We start from the raw sequence: 19266 nt of genomic DNA on the forward strand, positions 1-19266 counted from the left end.
TGATCACTTGAAATGACAAAAAATTAAGTCCACAAACTTGTAAAATATTATTTAGATCAGCAACAATCTGAAATCTATTCTGTAGAAGTAAATACTTAGGAAAAAATATAAAATGTCGGGATCAAAATAAAAAAGCGACCATGTAGGATTCGAACCTGTGAGGTCAAATTTGCTCGTTTAATTGGTACGCGCTCTACCAATGGAGCTATTTAATGTTACTCGGTTTGTTTGCGATAATTTAGACCATATCAATATATGAGTTTTACGGTATGTAGACACAATAAAGATTTTAATACTGTGTCTCTATACTGTTTATGCATACCGTACATTTTTCTTTTTATGTCACGTTTTGGAATCTAATTTCTGACGAACAGGTCTGAATACCGTGGTTCTCTATTCAATAAGCCAATTATTATTGCATAAAACAAGTGGATTAGTTTTAAACACTTTTTATTCATTTATAAAGAATCTATAGTACCAAGGTGCACGTAGAATTGGGCTATTACAGAAATTAACGGCACCTACCCTATAGAAGACATGGGATTCCCAAAATAAAATTTTTTTGATTTACGAGGTTAGATGTGTCAAATTTGTCTTCTATTAGTACATGGTGTTACGTAAGCCAGTGCAAAATTTGCTACACTAGTGGAACCAATGCTTTTTAGCTTCTGAATACCCCTACGAACAAAACCTGAGTTGGCTCCATTTTTTCGAATGTAATCTTGGCGGCCATTTTGAAATTCAAAATGGCCACTATATTTAGCCTTTTTTAAGCCGTATTTGTCGCGAAAGCGCACAAAGTCATAGTTTTTTAATGATTATTTATACTTTTGATTGTCGAAATCCACTAAGAACATAGTTATGATCATTTTCTAGAATCCAAGATGGCTGCCAAATCCAAAATGGCTGCCAATTTGTCTAAAATGGTCTGCCAGCTATAAGGACATTGATTTCTTTACTTTTTTGCTGATTATTTTCACTACCTATGTTTTAGAGAATCCACTGAGAACTAAAAACTTAATTTGGTCCATTTTCTCCAATCCAAGATGGCCTCTAAATCCAAAATGGCTGCCTTTTATTAAAATATGGCATACCGCTTTAGGCAATTACTATCATTGAGAGTAAAATACATGTATCTCATTTCTGTCAGATATGAACAATAAAATTATTCTAAACATGAAAGAAAAAAAGCAAGGTACACCAATGATGTGGGGAAACAAATAAAATGCAGACTAGACAGTATGCAGGGGGACAAAAACAGCAAATGTAGGCAGAAGAAGTAGGCAAAGTTCGATAACCAAAAATTACCAGTTCCAAGGCCCACAGAAGTAAGTGCTGAACCTGGTTCCTAAACATCTTAAAGTAGTGCAACAACATTGTTTAAGGAGAATATAGGTGCATTTCACCTTTCAAAATGGCCGACAAAGTGTCTTGAAATTGGCTAAGATAAATTTTTTAAGTATTTATGAAATGAATATTTGAATATCGTATTTTTAAAAGTTGAAATTTCAATATTGTAATTCAACTTTAGACATTTATGATAGCGCTGAGACATATAAATGCCTAGTTGTCATCATCTATGTTATCAGTATTTTCAAGTTCCTCAGTTTGGTGCACAGCTGTATTGGTACACTCTTCATCTACTCCACAAGCACATGCTTCTGTACAAGTCAGATTGTGTCGTCTGCAGGAACATCTTCTGGAGCATCTTCTGGAGCATTTGCTTATTCCACATCCGCACCTAACAAGCTCAACAACAGACTCGAGTGCTATTGCCCCGGGGGTGCCACTGTAATGGTGAAGGGGGGTATCAGGCGCGTCCGTGGACTCACAAAAAGCACCCTAAACAAGTATTGCTGAGACTGAAATTTGCACCCCTAAACAAGTATAAGTAGCGTGATTTGCTACCCTAAACAAGTAGTTGTCTTTTCTCTACCCCTAAACAATTGATGCAATTATTACCCCTAAACAACACTAAGAAACAGGTGCTTTTAACCATAAAATAAGTAAGAAGCTGTTGCCTTGGTCAATTTTGGAAATAACTTGACCCAAAAACGTGTTTTTGCTTAATCCTTTATTAAATAAATGCATGTTATGAAAAGTTTGAACATGTTGAATGTAAAAGTTTCAACTTCAAAGGTTCAAACTTGAAAACTGAGCCCCTACGCATATGAACTGTATCAAGAGATAGAGCTCTTTAAAATAAAGCTTTTCTGACAAAATTGGACAGAGCTCCGCCGTCTAACAGAGAAATTTAAGGTTTCCAAGAGCTTGCTTTTTAATCACAAGTCACTTATTCACAGAGCTTACCTATAGTACTAGTAGTAGCCTCCATTAAAACAATAGTTTAAGGATGCACAACTATGTTTTCTCAAAATTTGAGTTGGCAAAATCCCTAAAAAAGTAAGTCCTAAATTTATTAATTTATCCAATTTGGCAACTGGCTAAATTGCGAAAAAAAACAACAACCAGGTTTTGAATTTGAAGTTAATAGGACATCAGTAAAGTGGTCAAACATCGTTTTTTAGTATTTATCAATTATTAATTTAAATGAATAGGACTGGCAACCCACTAATTTCAGAAAATCATTGATCAATACATCATTAAAACAGTCAAGTGTCAATGTCAATTAGAAATACTATGATAGCAGTTGTCTATGTATGGTTAAAGAAAAATTAATGTGCCCGTGCTGCACCATGAGAAAGTCACTACAAAACAAAGTCGAAAACCGTCTTGTAGGCTTATTCTTTTGCACAAATAGACCTAAATAGTTAACTAAATACCTTCAGAAGACAATGCATGTGTAGCAGTTAGATAGTTAATAAAAAATATTAATGTGCATGAAAAATCGGCAAGTTGGAAGAAAATCATTTCGGAAACCATCTTGTAGGCATATATAGTTTTATGTTAATGTGAAAGCATTAGTCATGCGAAAATCGGGAGAAAAACAAAATCCGAAACCATCATGTACGCTTATTTTTTTTCACCGATAGAGCGAAATAGTTAACTAAATACCTTCAGAAGACATAGCATTAGATGGTTGAGTAAAATATTAATGTGCATGAAAAATCAGCAAGTCGGAAGAACATTATTTCGAAACCATCTTGTAGGCCTAGCCATATAATTTTTTAATGTGCATGCATCATGCGAAAGTCGGGAGAATAACGCAGTCGGAAACCATCTTGTAGGCTTATTCTTTTGCACCAATAGAGCTAAATAGTTAACTGAATACCTTCAGAAGACATAGCATCAGATGGTTTTAAGTAAAATATTAATGTGCATGAAAAATCAGCAAGTCGGAAGAACATTATTTCGGAAACCATCTTGTAGTCCTAGCCATATAATTTTTTTAATGTGCATGCATCATGCGAAAGTCGGGAGAATAACGCAGTCGGAAACCATCTTGTAGGTTTATTCTTTTGCACCACTAGAGCTAAATAGTTAACTGAATACCTTCAGAAGACATAGTATTAGATGGTTATTAAAATATTAAGGTGCAGGACAAAATTATTTGAAACCATCTTGTTGTAGGCTACAACAAGATGGTTTCCGTGAGGCCTATTAAATAATTTTTAATGTGCATGCATCAACGAAGGTCGGGAGAAAAATGATGTATATTTTTGCCAGTTTGGTATGGGTTAAGTGTCTAGTGTCGAAAGAATTGAGTCCGTTACAAAACCCGGGCAAAACTACCTTAAGTACGTCGAGCTCCAAAAACATACCCTTTTACACCAATTTTACATGGATTTGATACCCTATTCGCGTTACGCACGTAACGTGCCCTAGTCTGAAAAAATACCATTTTTACGTTGAATTTACGGACGCGCTTCTGATACCCCCCTTCACCATTCGAGTGGCCCCCCCGGGGCTATTGCAATGTCTGACGGATAGGAACTGGAATGTTATCTGCATCACTCAACCATCCTTGCTTGAATGGGTCTGGAATATTTGGATTTACCACAAGGTCTTGACTCCAAACATATGCTTGCATATGCGCCCAGCAGAATGTGTTGATACCACGCACCAGAAATTGGAGGGATTTTATCAATCCCCCCGGTTGGCTCTTGAAGCGTTTCCATCTCAGTTTTTCAGCTGTGTTGGCCTCTAGGTCATATTTTGTGCCCATGAGCCTGCACAAAAACCTCTCACTGCCTGAAAACACACTTTGAGAAGGCATTTTTGTTGACTCAGTGCTGTCAGTTCTTCAGGTGTTGCTTCAGTGAAGGCCTTGAAAGCAGTCTTCTTGCCTATACCTCTGATATGTCCACATGTGTCGCATCATGTTAAACAATGAAATCCCGGAAGCGCTGCTGCTTTTGATGTCCCAAGACGGATCATGTATTGGTTTCAGCAAGATTTTCCTTCTGTTGTCATAAGCATGGTTGCCTGAAGACCAAGAACCGTCAGTCTTCAAAGAGCACGGACCCCGGGCACGGACCATTACATCTGTATCTTGGGTCATGATATGGACATTCTTTCCAGCTTCAGAGATCTCTGCTGCTTGTAGCATGATTAAAGTGTCTGCTTCTTCTTGTGTACTAACACCTGTCGATGGCTGAACATCATTTATGTTGCTTTTCACATGCAGACGTGTTACAGTGACTATTGGAATCTTCAGCTTCAAAACTTTGTTTGCCAGGTAGATTGTGAGGGAGTCCTTATATAATTAGTTTCATTGTTTGCCAAAAATAGCTTTGAGTCATGGGGGTTGTGTCAGCAACAATGTAGGCTCTCGCTGATGATTGGACCCCTAACTTGCGACGTCTGATTATATCTTTGATTGAGTTTTCTCTTCCATAATTATCAAAGATGACACGGCAACCTTCATAGTCACTGTAACACGTCTGCATGTGAAAAGCAACATGAATGATGTTCAGCCATCGACAGGTGTTAGTACACAAGAGGAAGCAAACACTCTATTCATGCAGCAGAGATCTCTGAAGCTGGAAAGAATGTCCATATCATGACCCAAGATACAGATGTTATGGTCCGTGCTCTTCAAACACTTACGGTTCTGGTCTTCAGACAACCATGCTTATAGGAACAGGTGACAACCTATGCGAAAAAGGCATGGTTGAACTATGGTTAACCATGGTCAACCATGGTTCAACCATGGGTTTTGACCATGGTCAAACCATGGTCAACCATGCTTTTGAAAAATGGCACCACGGCCAGAGACCATGGTCAACCTTTTGACCATGGTCTATCTAAAGTGACCATGGTCAACCATGGTTAAAACTTAGCATGTTTGACCATGGTTGAACCATTGTCAACCATAGTTCAACAACCAGGGTTTTGACCATGGTCAACCATGTTATTGATCATGGTCAACCATGTTTTTGACCATGGTCAACCATGTTTTGACCATGGTCAACCATGTTTTTGACCATGGTCAACCATGGTCAACCATGTTTTTGAAAAATGGCACCACGGCCAGAGACCATGGTCAACCATGGTCTATCTAATGTCACCATGGTCAACCATGGGAAAAAATTTGCATGTTTGACCATGGTTAAGAAACAATAGCAATCAAGGAAGAAACAATAGAAAGAAACAATAGCAATCAAGCTTAAACTTTAAATTAGCACCCGATAGAGGGCAGGGCCTGAAGAATGAGGGAAATTATGGGAGTAAATATTTAACGGAATAAACTGCATAATCATATTATTTAGATTTATTCCGTTAAAAATCTTATTTTAACTTATCAAATTACTAGTTTTTATATTCTATGGTGTCAAATATTTATTCACAACGTTGTAAATACGCATTAAATACGATTAATAACAACAGAGGGCACTTTTTCTCATTCAATACCCAGAGTCAACCATGGTCAGGTGAGGTGATGACCATGGCTGACAATGCTCACCCATGCTAAAGCATGGTCGACCATGGTATACTTAAAAGTGACCATGGTCAACCATGGTCAGGTGAGGTGATGACCATGGCTGACCATGCTCAGCCATGCTAAAGCATGGTTGACCATGGTACATACTTGAAGTAACCATGGTCAACCATGGTCAGGTGAGGTGATGACCATGGCTGACCATGCTCACACATGCTAAAGCATGGTTGACCATGGTATACTTGAAGTGACCATGGTCAGGTGAGGTGATGACCATGGCTGACCATGCTCACCCATGCTAAAGCATGATTGACCATGGTATACTTGAAGTGACCATGGTCAAGTGAGGGGATGAACATGGCTGACCATGCTCACCCATGATAAAGCATGGTTGACCATGGTATACTTAAAAGTGACCATGGTCAACCATGGTCAAGTGAGGTGAAGACCATGGCTGACCATGCTCGGCCATGCTAAAGCATGGTCGACCATGGTATACCATGGTGACCATGGCAACCATGGTTGACCATGGTCAAGCCACCATGGCTGATCATCGCTGACCATAGTTAACCATGGTCAACCATGTTTTGACCATGGTTGACCATGGTTGACCATGCTAGCACGGTTGACATTTCGCCTAGGCATAGAAGGAAATTCTTGCTGAAACCAATACATGATCCGTCTTAGGATATCAAAAGCATCAGCGCTTCCGGGATTTCATTGTTTAACAGGATGCGACACATGTGGACATATCAGAGGTATAGGCAAGAAGACTGCTTTCAAGGCCTTCACTGAAGCAACACCTGAAGAACTCACAGCACTGAGTCGACTTGGTGCCGGTGATGCAGAAATGCCTTCTCAAAGTGTTGTTTCAGGCAGTGAGAGGTTTTTGTGCAGGCGCATGGGCACAAAATATGACCTAGAGGCCAACACAGCTGAAAAACTGAGATGGAAACGCTTCAAGAGCCAACCAGGGGGATTGATAATATCTCCCCAACTTCTGGTGCGTGGCATCAACACATTTTGCGGGCGCATATGCAAGCATATGTTTGGAGTCAAGACCTAGTGGTAAATCCAAATATTCCAGACCCCCCTGAATAGGGGGGGTTAAAAAAGTTTTGGTTGTATGAACAGGGGGTTATAAAGTTTTTCGACACGTAGGGGGGGTGTAAAATTTTTACATGAGCTCCATGGCAAAATGTTAAACTTTTAAACACCAGAACAAAAGTAGGCTTACATTTAACCCGTGTTAAAAATTGTCTTATCTATAACTTCATTTTGAGGTTTGTGTCAGTTCTTTCTGGTCAGCTCTTTAAATCACTGAATCTTTAGTGTTGACAATTTTTTCATTGTTTCATGTAGTACAGATTATTAATTTATTATCACTGATATATACAACTAAATCATGTTGCATTACAATTATAAGAGGAGGAAGCTTGGAGAACCGGTACACCCCCTAATTTTTTCCATGGGGAACATCCCCTAAAAATCCTAATAGAAGAAAAAATAGAGCAATAATTGCCTATTTTTTAGCACATCGAAAAGCACCATATTTTGGGCCCAAATAGGGTAAAATTGCAAAATTTTGCGCTTCGCGATCACACGAACTGGCCCATCAATTAGCAAAACACACCATTTCGGCAGTAACGTAGACAGGGGTGGAAGGGCCCCCTGACACAAAATGAAAGAAAAAAGTGCCCCTCTGACAAAAAATGAAAGAGAAAATCTGGAGGGCAAAGAAAAGGAGCAAGGAGCCCCTTTTCCATCCAAATTCACCCCAATCATGGGCCAAAATAGTGTAAAATACAAAATGTTTGCACGCTGGGCGCACATTGCCACAATAAAGGCAATTCATCCCATCATGGGTGAAATACACAATGTTTGCAGGCTTTTTGTCCCAATAAAGCCTTTTTTGGAAGCTCAAATACATGTACAGTCTCTCTAAAAAACGAAACTGGTAGGCCTATATGTATTTGCAACTGCAATTTCTTGTTTCGTCTGTGCCCCAAATTGTATTTCCCCCCCCCGACCAAGAAAACTGGGTACGCCCCTGTATTTTGGGCTAAAATAGTACACTTCGCCGCAACAAAATGTCTCAGTAAAACAAGAACAAAATAATATACTCATCCCCGACCCCCCCTAAATTTGTAATGCTACCGTCACCACTGATTCCAATTATAAATGTATGGTTTAATACTGGGTTGCATAAACATACTTATGCTACTGGTACCGGTACTTTAAAACATTTCCACAATTCCACATATTTTATATCAATGACATGGGAACAATTTCATTGCACATGAATACAAATTTTAGTATCATTTTATGTTTCATCTGCCATTTGATGGTACATGATGATGATGGGGGGGGGGGTCAAAATAGTTTTGAACCTATATGAGGGGGGGGTCAAAAAGTTTTAGGTCCATTAAGAGGGGGGTCAAAAAGTTTTGGGTTCAAGAAGAGGGGGTTAAAAAATTTCGACATGAAAAAAATATTTTCCAGCCCCCCACCAAAGTATTTATGAACACTCCTTATGAAATTTTTTTGGGGGATAATAAATAAATAAATAATGGGCTATTACAGAAATTAACGGCACCTACCCTATAGAAGACATGGGATTCCCAAAATAAATTTTTTTTGATTTACGAGGTTAGATGTGTCAAATTTGTCTTCTATAGGGTATGTGCCTTTTATTTCTGTAATAGCCCATTACAACACCTCAATAGCTCAGTGGATAAGGCGACTGGCAGTTAACGGAAGGGCTTGGGTTCAATTCCCGGCATTTTTTACAATTTGCTTTTGCCTATGAATAAAAATTAAATTAAATGCTTCGTTTTTGTACTGAACATTTGATTTTAATTTTCCTTTCTACAGATTTACAATAAGAACAATATAGCTATAAAACCTGTAAAATATACTACACATGTTAACTATCTACTGAAAACGAAATAATGATTTTCTGTGGATTTTGTACATTTTTAAACTTTTAAAACATTTATTTCATTTTGCCATGTTCTGTTTCTAAGATTATACTTTCATGAATTGCATTTATAATATTTCATTTACATGTAAAGGGTAAAATGAACATTTCTTGGAAGTACAACACATGCAATATATGACGTTATATGAACTACTTTAGTTGAATTGCATGAACTTCAAATTAAAGGCTGCATGTACATAAATTGACCGCTCCCTTACACTAGTGACACTAAAACAATTTTGGTTTTGGCATTGAGGAAAAGACAGTTAATTTTTTTATCTTGATGTAAATTTTCATTTCAATCGGACGAAGAATAAAAAAAACTATAGCTATAAAACATGTGTCATTATGTATTTTCGGGTAGCCTTAGAGACAACCCTGGACAAAAGGGTTGGAATGAAATTAATACGGTATTGTAAATGAGCCCCGTTTCCCCGATCAATGTTGAATCCTGACATTTTGTTCATGTGCGCTCAGTAGTACCCAACATTGATTGGTGGGGCAGGGGGAGGTATTGGGGGTGAGGGTAATGTTTAGACTTGAAACTAAAGAAAGCGCCATTTCATCACTCTAGAAATAACGAAAATATGGCCATTACAAGGTGCACATTCTGTTTTTCATTCCAACCTATTTTGTCTAGCATTGTAGTTTATGAAACTTGGTTTGACTTTGATAGCAATGGCAAGAAAGATGAATGGGAAAAAGAAGAATATATTATAACATATGTGACCCGTTAACCCTAACACTGACCCATGCTTTTTGATATCGGAAGTCAAAGAAGATCCGAATTTTTCAAGAAGAAGAAGAATTTTGACTTGGCACTTTGGATTCGAACCTTTGACCCCCGCATGCCAAGCACACGATCGCGGACCGGTTGCTGGAGGTTACAGCCCGCTAGTCCGAAGGCCCGCCAGTCCGAAGGTTCGCTAGTCCGAAGGTTCGCTAGCCCGAAGGTCCGCTAGTCCGAAGGTTCTCTATTCCGAATTCTAAATAAGGTCCGCTAGTCCGAATTTTTAACAAGGTTCTTTAGTCCGAATTTTAAATAAGGCTCGCTAGTCCGAATTATATATAAGGTTCGCTAGTCCGAATTTAAAATCATGGCGCTAATTCAATTTGATTTAGGGTTCGCTAGTCCGAATTATAGATAAGGTTCGCTAGTCCGAATTTTAAATAAGGTCCGCTAGTCCGAATTTAAGAAAGAAAGAAAAAAAGAAAGAAAGAAAGAAAGAAAGAAAGAAAGAAAGAAAGAAAAAATTAAAGGAAGAAGGATTTATAGAGAAAGTAATCAATGAAGAAATAAAATAAATAGAAAAGTTTGTATTTTAGACATTCATAATAGGCCTAGCTCTCGTTGTTGTTTTGAATTATATCCATTACTATTGAGGCGATGGTGTATATTTGATTGGAATTTCATTCATTCTGCAAAACCTACATCAGTAATTTTTAAAAGGAATAAATATTCAAATACTTTAGAAAAACAGCATCTATACCATGTATACTTTTTGTGTCTTTAGAACATAAATATACAGTTTTCATCGATTTGGAAACTTATTGGGTTACTTGCATTGTTTCCTTTCTGAAAATGTATACTTTTATGTACTTGCCATCATCACACTTATGGTGATTGCATCATCGCAGACCCTGGGATGCATGCATGATCAGAATTTTTCATCGTGGTATTTTGTGGTTTTTACTGGTGTTAGGGTTAGTCTGATAAATCAGAAACAAGTCGCATTTTTGACATTTCATGATTTAAAAAAATGTAAGCACTAGACAATTAGCTTTAAAATGATACAAAATTATAAACATAACATCAATACTTCTCAAGATATGGATAATTTTGTAAATGATATCTTGATATTATTGCCAAGTTGCTATTCTGAGTAATTGGCTAATTGGTTTGCTGCCTTACACAGGATTGAATAGGGATTATCATAGTTAAGTATTGATTAAATCAACCTTGTTGTAACAAGTACTTTCAAGGATTTAAAAGTCCACTTAGTCCCACAGTCAAATACAATGAAATTAAGAATTCCAAAATTTGATTTATTTTTATGGGAATGTAATCTTTAAAGGCCTCAAACTCAAAAACATGCCTGGCGACTTGTTCCGGGTGTTTGTTGTAGCTGGTCACATAATGTAGTCCAATAGCTAAGCGAATATTAAATAATAACAATCCAGATACATACAATATTTGTACTAGTGGAGAATACAAGGCCCCATGTCACAAAGACGAACAAAGGATAGACAGTACAAATATAACAGGTAATTAAAAATAATAAAATGAAATGAAAACTAACCTGAAAATAACAAGAAATGTTCAGCACATGAATGGAAAATATTGCTATTATTCAAGTAATAAAAATATTGATATCAATGACAAATGAATGAACAAAATGAAATAAAATGAAGATGAACAAAAAAAAAAGAGAAACATTGGCTGGATGCATGAATGGGAAATATTACAAATAAGTACGCACACAATCACCGACATGTAGCTACCGAGGTTTGGCTGCCCGGGCAGCATTTCCCTGGGGATATGTGACTTAGGCTGATTGCGTCATTAAGTCACGTGGATTGCATGCACGCAGAGTGGTTTTAATAGTGAGCTTTAGTGAGACTCAGTTGGGTTAGGGTTAAGGAGGTCTAAATCTAGGAAAAACATGCATATTAACCCTAACCCTACCCGTGGTTTTTTTGCTATCGGAAGGGAAAGAAGAAACAAAAAAGGAGAGAAGGTGAAGAAACAAGTCACTTGTTACCCCTGGGATTCGAACCCGGGAGGCATGCACGCAGAGTGGTTTTAATAGTGAGCTTTAGTGAGACTCAGTTGGGTTAGGGTTAACCGCAAGATGGAAATGGTAAGCATAAACAGTCAGAATTAATAGGTAAATTTTCACGGGAAAATTTTCTGGACACATGATACCCATGAGCGCAGACATATTAGCATTATGGAATGTGACCCCGAGCACAGTGGGTGTTCTTCCGATGTATTTGAATAGGAAGAATTCCTCCTTTGATGCAAAATAAGTTACTTGTCGCAAGTTAATAATGTTATGGTAAGAGTTTCCGTAGATAAATATTTTTTGAAATTACGTTTTGATGATATTGTGAAAAAGTTAAGATAACATAATATTCAATAAATTTGCAATGCACAAATTTCTATCAAAATTGCGGTCAAAAATACTATTCCAATTCAAAATTACTAAGACTTGAATAGCGAGGTCACCTCCGGGGGTCAGAGATCAGGCTTGAGGTTACACTCACATTGATACGCATTGGTCACGTGTCCAGAAAATTTTCCCGTGAAAATTTACCTATTAATGTTGACTGATAAATGATATACACCCAATATATCCATGCAGAAACTTCCTGATCATGCTCAGACCAGAGAATACTAATTTTAATTGAACTGGCTCCATCATGCTATTGGTGTATTCATGTGATCAGCAACTCAATATCTAGCAATAGATTCAATTTGGTGACCTACAAAAATACAATCTATTCAGCTATTCTAATTGTTGTGTACATTTTTCCTGAAAAGTTGGAGAATTGTAAGCCAGCATCAACATAGATTCACTGATGTTTGTGCTTTTGAACCTGTAGAAACAAGTACTTTATGAGAGGGAGCAAGGTAAATACTTGTACAGTAATGAGCCCATAACGTGATTGGTTGTGCCAACCCAAAACAACATCAATATTGCTGTTACAACTGTTAAAATACCAATATTGGAACTTTTTCGCAATTGTTGATTATACATTATGTTATTCCATCATGGATGCCCTTCAAGACAACACTTGTTTTGGGGCAGAGGATATCATCAATGTAACTGATCCAACTTTAGCCATGGAAAGGATTTTCTCTGTTAAAGATGCAGTTACCTCAATGTTTATAGCTTTCATTTGTGCTTTTGGTATATTTGGAAATGTTACCTTCTTGATATCAATCTTGACAATTCCAGAAATGAAGAGTAGCTTGACTGCTTTTATGAGCAACTTAGCCATCGCAGATATTTTCTTTCTTGCTGGTGTGTGGATGTGGTCAAGTTTGGATGTTTGGGCTTCAGATGTTCGTCTTGATTATCTTAATAGTTCAAATATAGATTGTTATATTCTTCGGATATCCACTTATATCCCTTACTATGTGTCATTGGGTTTTGTCACAATGATTGCTGTGGAAAGATACCTGGCAATTTGTGCCCCAATTAAACATCGCCTGATGAAAGGAGAAAAGCGTACATTTAAGATGATAATTGCAATATGGTTGATTGGATCAGCTTTTACTGTAGTCGATATATCTGGATTTCAAATTCATCCAACCTGTTTCATTTGGCCTCCTGAAGAAGCATTCTCACACCTACCTGTTCATGTTGCATTTTGTGAAACATATAGTATATATCCTCAAGTAATTTCAATTTCTTCATTTTTAAGTTGCTTTCTGATTAACAGCTCTATTTCTGTTAAAATTATTTCAGTTTTGATGAACAGAAAACTTACAAACAATAATGAACAAATGCAGTCAGCTCAGAATCAAGTTACTCGTACATTAGTTCTTAACAACATACTCTTTTTTCTTTGTCAATTGCCACAACGATTTAGATTATTGGATGAAATACTTGAAGATGTGACTAACATTGACTTTTTAAATGTAAAGCAAAGCAAAACAGCTTACAGCATAGGGTATGTTTTCCTTGTACTGAACTCTTGTATCAACCCAATCTTGTATGTCTGCTGCTGTCAAAAATATCGTCTTGGAATGCGTGATGCTCTGAAAAAACTTTGCTGTTGTTGCTTATCTTCTAGCAGTAACCGTGGCATTGAGACTGGTATTAGTAGGCATGTCCACTAAAAATTGAAGTACTTTTAAATTGATTCAGACCTAACTTATTGGATGGGAATTGATGAAAGAAACATTTTGGCGTTTAAATAATCTTAATCGGACGTTTCATTCCAGAGATATGGCCTTTCGAGTGTCACGGTTTTATATAGGGCTGCTAGAACATGTTAAAAAGTTAAAGTCCAAAAAGGAATACTAACAGAAAGTGCAACTTTAAGGTACTTTTTCTTAATGTATTTATTAACTATCTTATCTGGAACATTATATTTGCTTATAACAACATGAAAATAAGATCCTCCTGAAAATTTAATCGATTTTGTTGACATACAACAAAAACTATAAGACCTCAAAACCCATGGTTTGTTTGTTGAAACCTCAAGCATGATCATAGATGGCCGCCATGGAAAATATCTCCATAGAGGAGATGAACAATAAGTGCATTATTTCAAATGAAAAGCGGTAGTCTTAAACATTGTTCAATCTTTTAAGGTCAGCACATTTTATCTTCAAAAATTATTATATTTCATCATGGCATAAGTTTGGTAACATTAATCACTACCAATTTTGAGAAATTTGCTCCAACTCAAAGGTTATCTTTACTACATTGAGCAATACACTGTGTGCATGGAAGCCATGATGGTCCCCGGTTTTTATACTCCCTATGAAATGGACATGGTAGTGAGAAGTGCACGGAAGTGCATGATTTGAGATGGGCATGCGGTAGGCTTAAACATTCTTAAATTTCTTAACATCCTACACATTTTGTCTTCATAAATAGTTAAATTTTATGAGTATGTAAGTTTGCTTGTCTGATTCACTCCAAATTCGGAGATAATTGCGTTTGAACACCTGATGCACGGAATGGTGTCACTTCAACCTGTTGTAGTTCTCATCTCATTAAATTTTTCATTAAAAAAGTTGATCTCTTCATGCAGGAAGGTCCTCTCTATTTACTGACCAAACAAGAAAAAGTTTGGTGAATGTTTTCTGGTGGAATCAGGAATTTCTTGAAACACCCTGATATAGGCCTACATTTGGATCAAAACAAGTATGTACGCCATTTAACATGCCTGGGATTTCTTGTATCGATCAGTTTCTCCATAGACAATACGTGTGTGAGTGCACGCACACAGTAAATGAAAAATCGTTCTAGTGGAAACTGTATTGAGAGTGGGCATCCCTAGTATTAGTAGCATCAGTGAACCTCTGCAAGATTAGAGAAGTCGGCAAATACAACCTACTGAATAAATAGGTGATATATCTAGCACTAAATCTTCTACAATCTTCTAATTATTAACAAACTTGAACAGAGGGCAGTAAAAGTTTGTCTCAGAAGCATTTGGTCAAAAGGCTATGATAAAAAACAACTGATAAAAAAAGTGATCCTGTAGGACTATGCGGCAAATCCAGTTTCACATACTTATGCAAACAGGTTTCTGAGGTGTTTTTTTTAAATTTTTTTGGCCGAAGTACAAAACTTGCATGAAAATATATTAAGAAATTATAATTAACAAGATAATTTTGTTTTTGCAATTATACTTTTCAAGAGAATTTTACAAGGCAGTGGCCATTCCCTTTTAAAGAGAATTTTTAATAAATTATAATAGTGACTGAGTGCATTATGGACTGAAAGAAGGTGGCAGTGCCTGTGAAGTGACCACTTAACGTCAACTAGTCCACAATACAACTGTTGAAATGCCAATATCGCAGGAAACTGTTGATCACAATTGGTAATTTCATCATGGATACCATTCAAAGCACCAACACTTGTTTTGGGGCAGATTATATCTTCAATGTAACGGATCCAGCTTTAGCAATAGAATGGATTTTCTCCATTAGAGATGCAGTTGGCCTCATATTTATATGTCCTATTGTTTGTGCTTTTGGTATATTTGGAAATGTTACCTTCTTGATATCAGTCTTGACGATTCCAGAAATGAAAAGTAGCTTGACTGCTTTTATGAGCAACTTAGCCATCGCAGATGTTTTCTATCTGGCAGGTACATTGATGTGGGCAAGCTTGGATTATTGGACTTCCGATATTCGCCTTGACTTTTATAGTTTTTTTAGATCAAATTTAGATTGTAGTATTACCTTTTTATCTGTGGATATCCCCTACTTTGTGTCATTGGGTTTTGTCACACTGATTTCTGTAGAAAGATACCTGGCAATTTGCTCACCAATTCGACATCTTACGATGAATGGAAAAAAACGTACATTTGCGATGATAATTGCAGTATGGTTGATTAGTTTTGCACTTAGTGCAATATATGCAACTGGATATAAACGTATTCAGACATGTTTCATTTGGCCTCCTGAAGAAGCATTCTCACATCTACCTGTTAATGTTGGATTTTGTGAGGCACATAGTCCATTACCAAATCCAATCTCAATTTGTTCATTTTTAGTTTGTTTACTGATCACCTGCATTATTTCAGTTAAAATCATATCAGTTTTGATGAGCCGTGAACTTACAAATAATCGTGTACAAATGCAATCAATTCACAATCAAGTCACTCGAACTTTGATTCTCAACAACATTGTCTTTTTTCTTTGTCAACTGCCGATTCAATTTAAATACTTTGATGAAATACTTGAAGAAGTGAGTGACATTGACTATTTGAATTCCGAACAATACAACATAATTTCCGCGATAGGGAACCTTTTTCTTGTGCTGAACTCTTGCATCAATCCAATACTGTATGTTTGTGCCTGTCAAAAATATCGTCACGGAATGCGTGATACCCTGAAAAAACTTTGCTGCCGTTGATGATCTGCTAGCAGTAATTATGGTAACTGGAATTAGAACTTTAAATCCTACTTGAATATGAAACGAGGTCCAACAACAAATGCGACCTGTAGATAATGATGTACTGTTCTGAACAAAGGGCAATGAAATACTTGAAGAAGTGAGTGACATTGACTATTTGAATTCCGAACAATACAACATAATTTCCGGGATAGGGAACCTTTTTCTTGTGCTGAACTCTTGCATCAATCCAATCCTGTATGTCTGTGCCTATCAAAAATATCGTCATGGAATGCGTGATACCCTGAAAAAACTTTGCTGCCGTTGATGATCTGCTAGCAGTAATTATGGTATCCAGACTGGAATTAGAACTTTAAATCCTACTTGAATATGAAACAAGTTCCAGCAACAAATGCGACATGTAGATAGCGATAGGACAATCAATGTGTGTATATTGTCAGTAAGCAAATCATGTAATTATGTATATAGTATCAATACAAAATTTGATATGAATGTTGCACCAAGTAAATTTTATAAATCTAATGACATAAAGTAAACTTTATAAATCTGATGATTTATACTTAAAGTGTATGTAGGTGGGATGAAAAGCCGATGATCAATTGAAAATGTTGAGCTTTAGTATTGAAGATATGAATTTTTTCCCAAAACACCAAAAAAATTAGGTCTTTTTGTGAAAAAAAATTCATATCTTCAATATGAAAGGTCAAAATTGTCAATTGATCGTCGGCTTTTCCTCCCAGCTACATACACTTTAAGAATATGTTATTAGATTTATAAAATTTACTTCGAGGACTGTTATATATCAAAAATGTGAAAAATATTAAATTTTAATCATTTGTCACAAAATTTGTATTATATCGTGAATTTCAAAAAATGAAAATTATTTGATATCAGAAAGACATTCTTCATATTCAGAATGCAATTCGATATGTCTGATGTGCTCTCATGTCCCACAAAAAATACTGTCAAAACACTCATTCCAGATCCCTTAATGTAGAAAGTGAATTTAAGTAGAAAGTGATTTAAAAATGAACATATATTAATTTGTATAATAACACTAGATAGTATATTAAATTACCAAAATTATTCTTAGCAGTCTGCTATTTCAACAGTGCTATGAAGTGTACTGTGCACTGAGCACCAAACCAAAAAGCTGTAGTAGAATCACTGAACTTTGCAAAATAGTGAAATAATATTTGTGAAAGAAAATAAGTTGGAAAAGTAAAGTGATATGTTTAGTGGCTATTCTATATACTGCTGTGCCCTGATTTCTTAAAACATTGCCTCTCTCTGGAATTTGATAATTTAATTAACTGTTTCTCTCATAATTGTATTAGTAAGCTTGGCAATATAATGAAAACAGAACATCACTTTTCAATGGTTTTCCAAAAACAAAATTCCATTGATTTCACATGCAAACGATCACCCTAAGGCCAAAAGATGTTTGCTTGCCCTCAACTGACCGACCCTAATGTTGGAAATCAAAAAAAAAAAATCCTATTTACTGTACAAAAGAATACTGACCCTATTTTTGGAAAATCCTGAAAAAGTTTTTTTTTTCTTTTCAAATTTTTGCATTCTGAAGATGTAAAAAAAATGTGTATTTTAGAGCTTGTGTTCAACATTTTAGTTGTTTTGTAATGTTTGTTGATTCATTTTGACACCAAAATTGTCTGATTTTGCATATTTTGAGCCTTAATTAATACAAACAGTAGAGTTTGCTAGTAATTTTTAAAAGAAAGAAAGAAAGAAAAAAAATAAAGACCGACTGACCGACCCAATTTGTAAAATTCATTTGAGGGCAATCAAACAATTTTTTTTTCTTGGCCTAATGTAGAGTCCATTTTCGTGTTGTAATCCGTGTTGTAAAATTTGGAAATCCGTGCAGTCAGTATGCAGGCACACGCAATTACGTTGCTTTTCTAACCCACACTATTGAACCGGAAGTACTTACGCCGTTGGAAGCAGAGTTTGACCCTGAAAAGTTAGCCCAGGAAAACTTCGTTTTTTCATGTTTAGAATCATAATTCGATGGAAATTTGCTCATTGTATGCCAAGATAGGGATGAAGTTATCCATAAATATGCATAGATTCGTGCAAAATATATTGCGTAGTTGGAAACAAGTAATGAATTTTGGGTCCAAATTTCATTATGATTTTGGATATTTTCTCACGAAATTTAACGCAAATATCTCATTTTCATAGTGCCGGTCCTTGATATCACTTGACAAAATGCATAATTTGTAATCTTTTGCATTGAAAAATTCAACTCGGATATCATGAAGATATTTTACCTGGTCAAACGGATAGATAAAATTTGGACTCATTATTTGGAGACCGGACTGTCAGAACACCGATGATAGCGTTTGTTTTGATCAGAAATCATGACCTTGACTGAACGAAATCACGCGCAGTCATTGGCTGGTTATAATCACGTGGACAGTGCTCACAGGTAGTAGCTGTTGTGGCTGGATGCAAATAGTTGCACGTTCCAATTAAATAATAACTAAATAAAATTAATAATTATTTAAAACTTATATGAAAATGAAGAAATTATTCTTTGAATAAATTATAAAAATGTATTAGTGTAAGATATCTTTTTCGAAAGAGAATTAAGTTATAATCGAGTATAAATTCAATACAAAAAGAAGGGAGTAGTCCTAGATTTTGGACAAATTTATTGTCATGTCAAACAAGGGGTCATCTGCACCCCGTGAGAAGCCCCCCCCCCACTCTGGGATGCTGGCCACCCTAATATTTAAGATTTTTAGGCCTTTTTTGTATTTTTAGCCCATTTTCGTCAAAGTTTTCCCCCAGAGTTTGCCTCCCTAAAATAA

The 19266-nt window shown here is 36.2% G+C and overlaps 1 protein-coding gene across 1 annotated transcript in view; it reads left to right on the forward strand.

Moving 5' to 3' along the window:
- LOC140149880 (uncharacterized) overlaps positions 1-19266 on the forward strand; it is a 328927-nt gene that overhangs the window by 195512 nt on the left and 114149 nt on the right. The window lies entirely within an intron of this gene.

Source organism: Amphiura filiformis, chromosome 4 (genome assembly GCF_039555335.1).
Source record: "Amphiura filiformis chromosome 4, Afil_fr2py, whole genome shotgun sequence".
Classification (NCBI taxonomy): Eukaryota; Metazoa; Echinodermata; class Ophiuroidea; order Amphilepidida; family Amphiuridae; genus Amphiura; species Amphiura filiformis.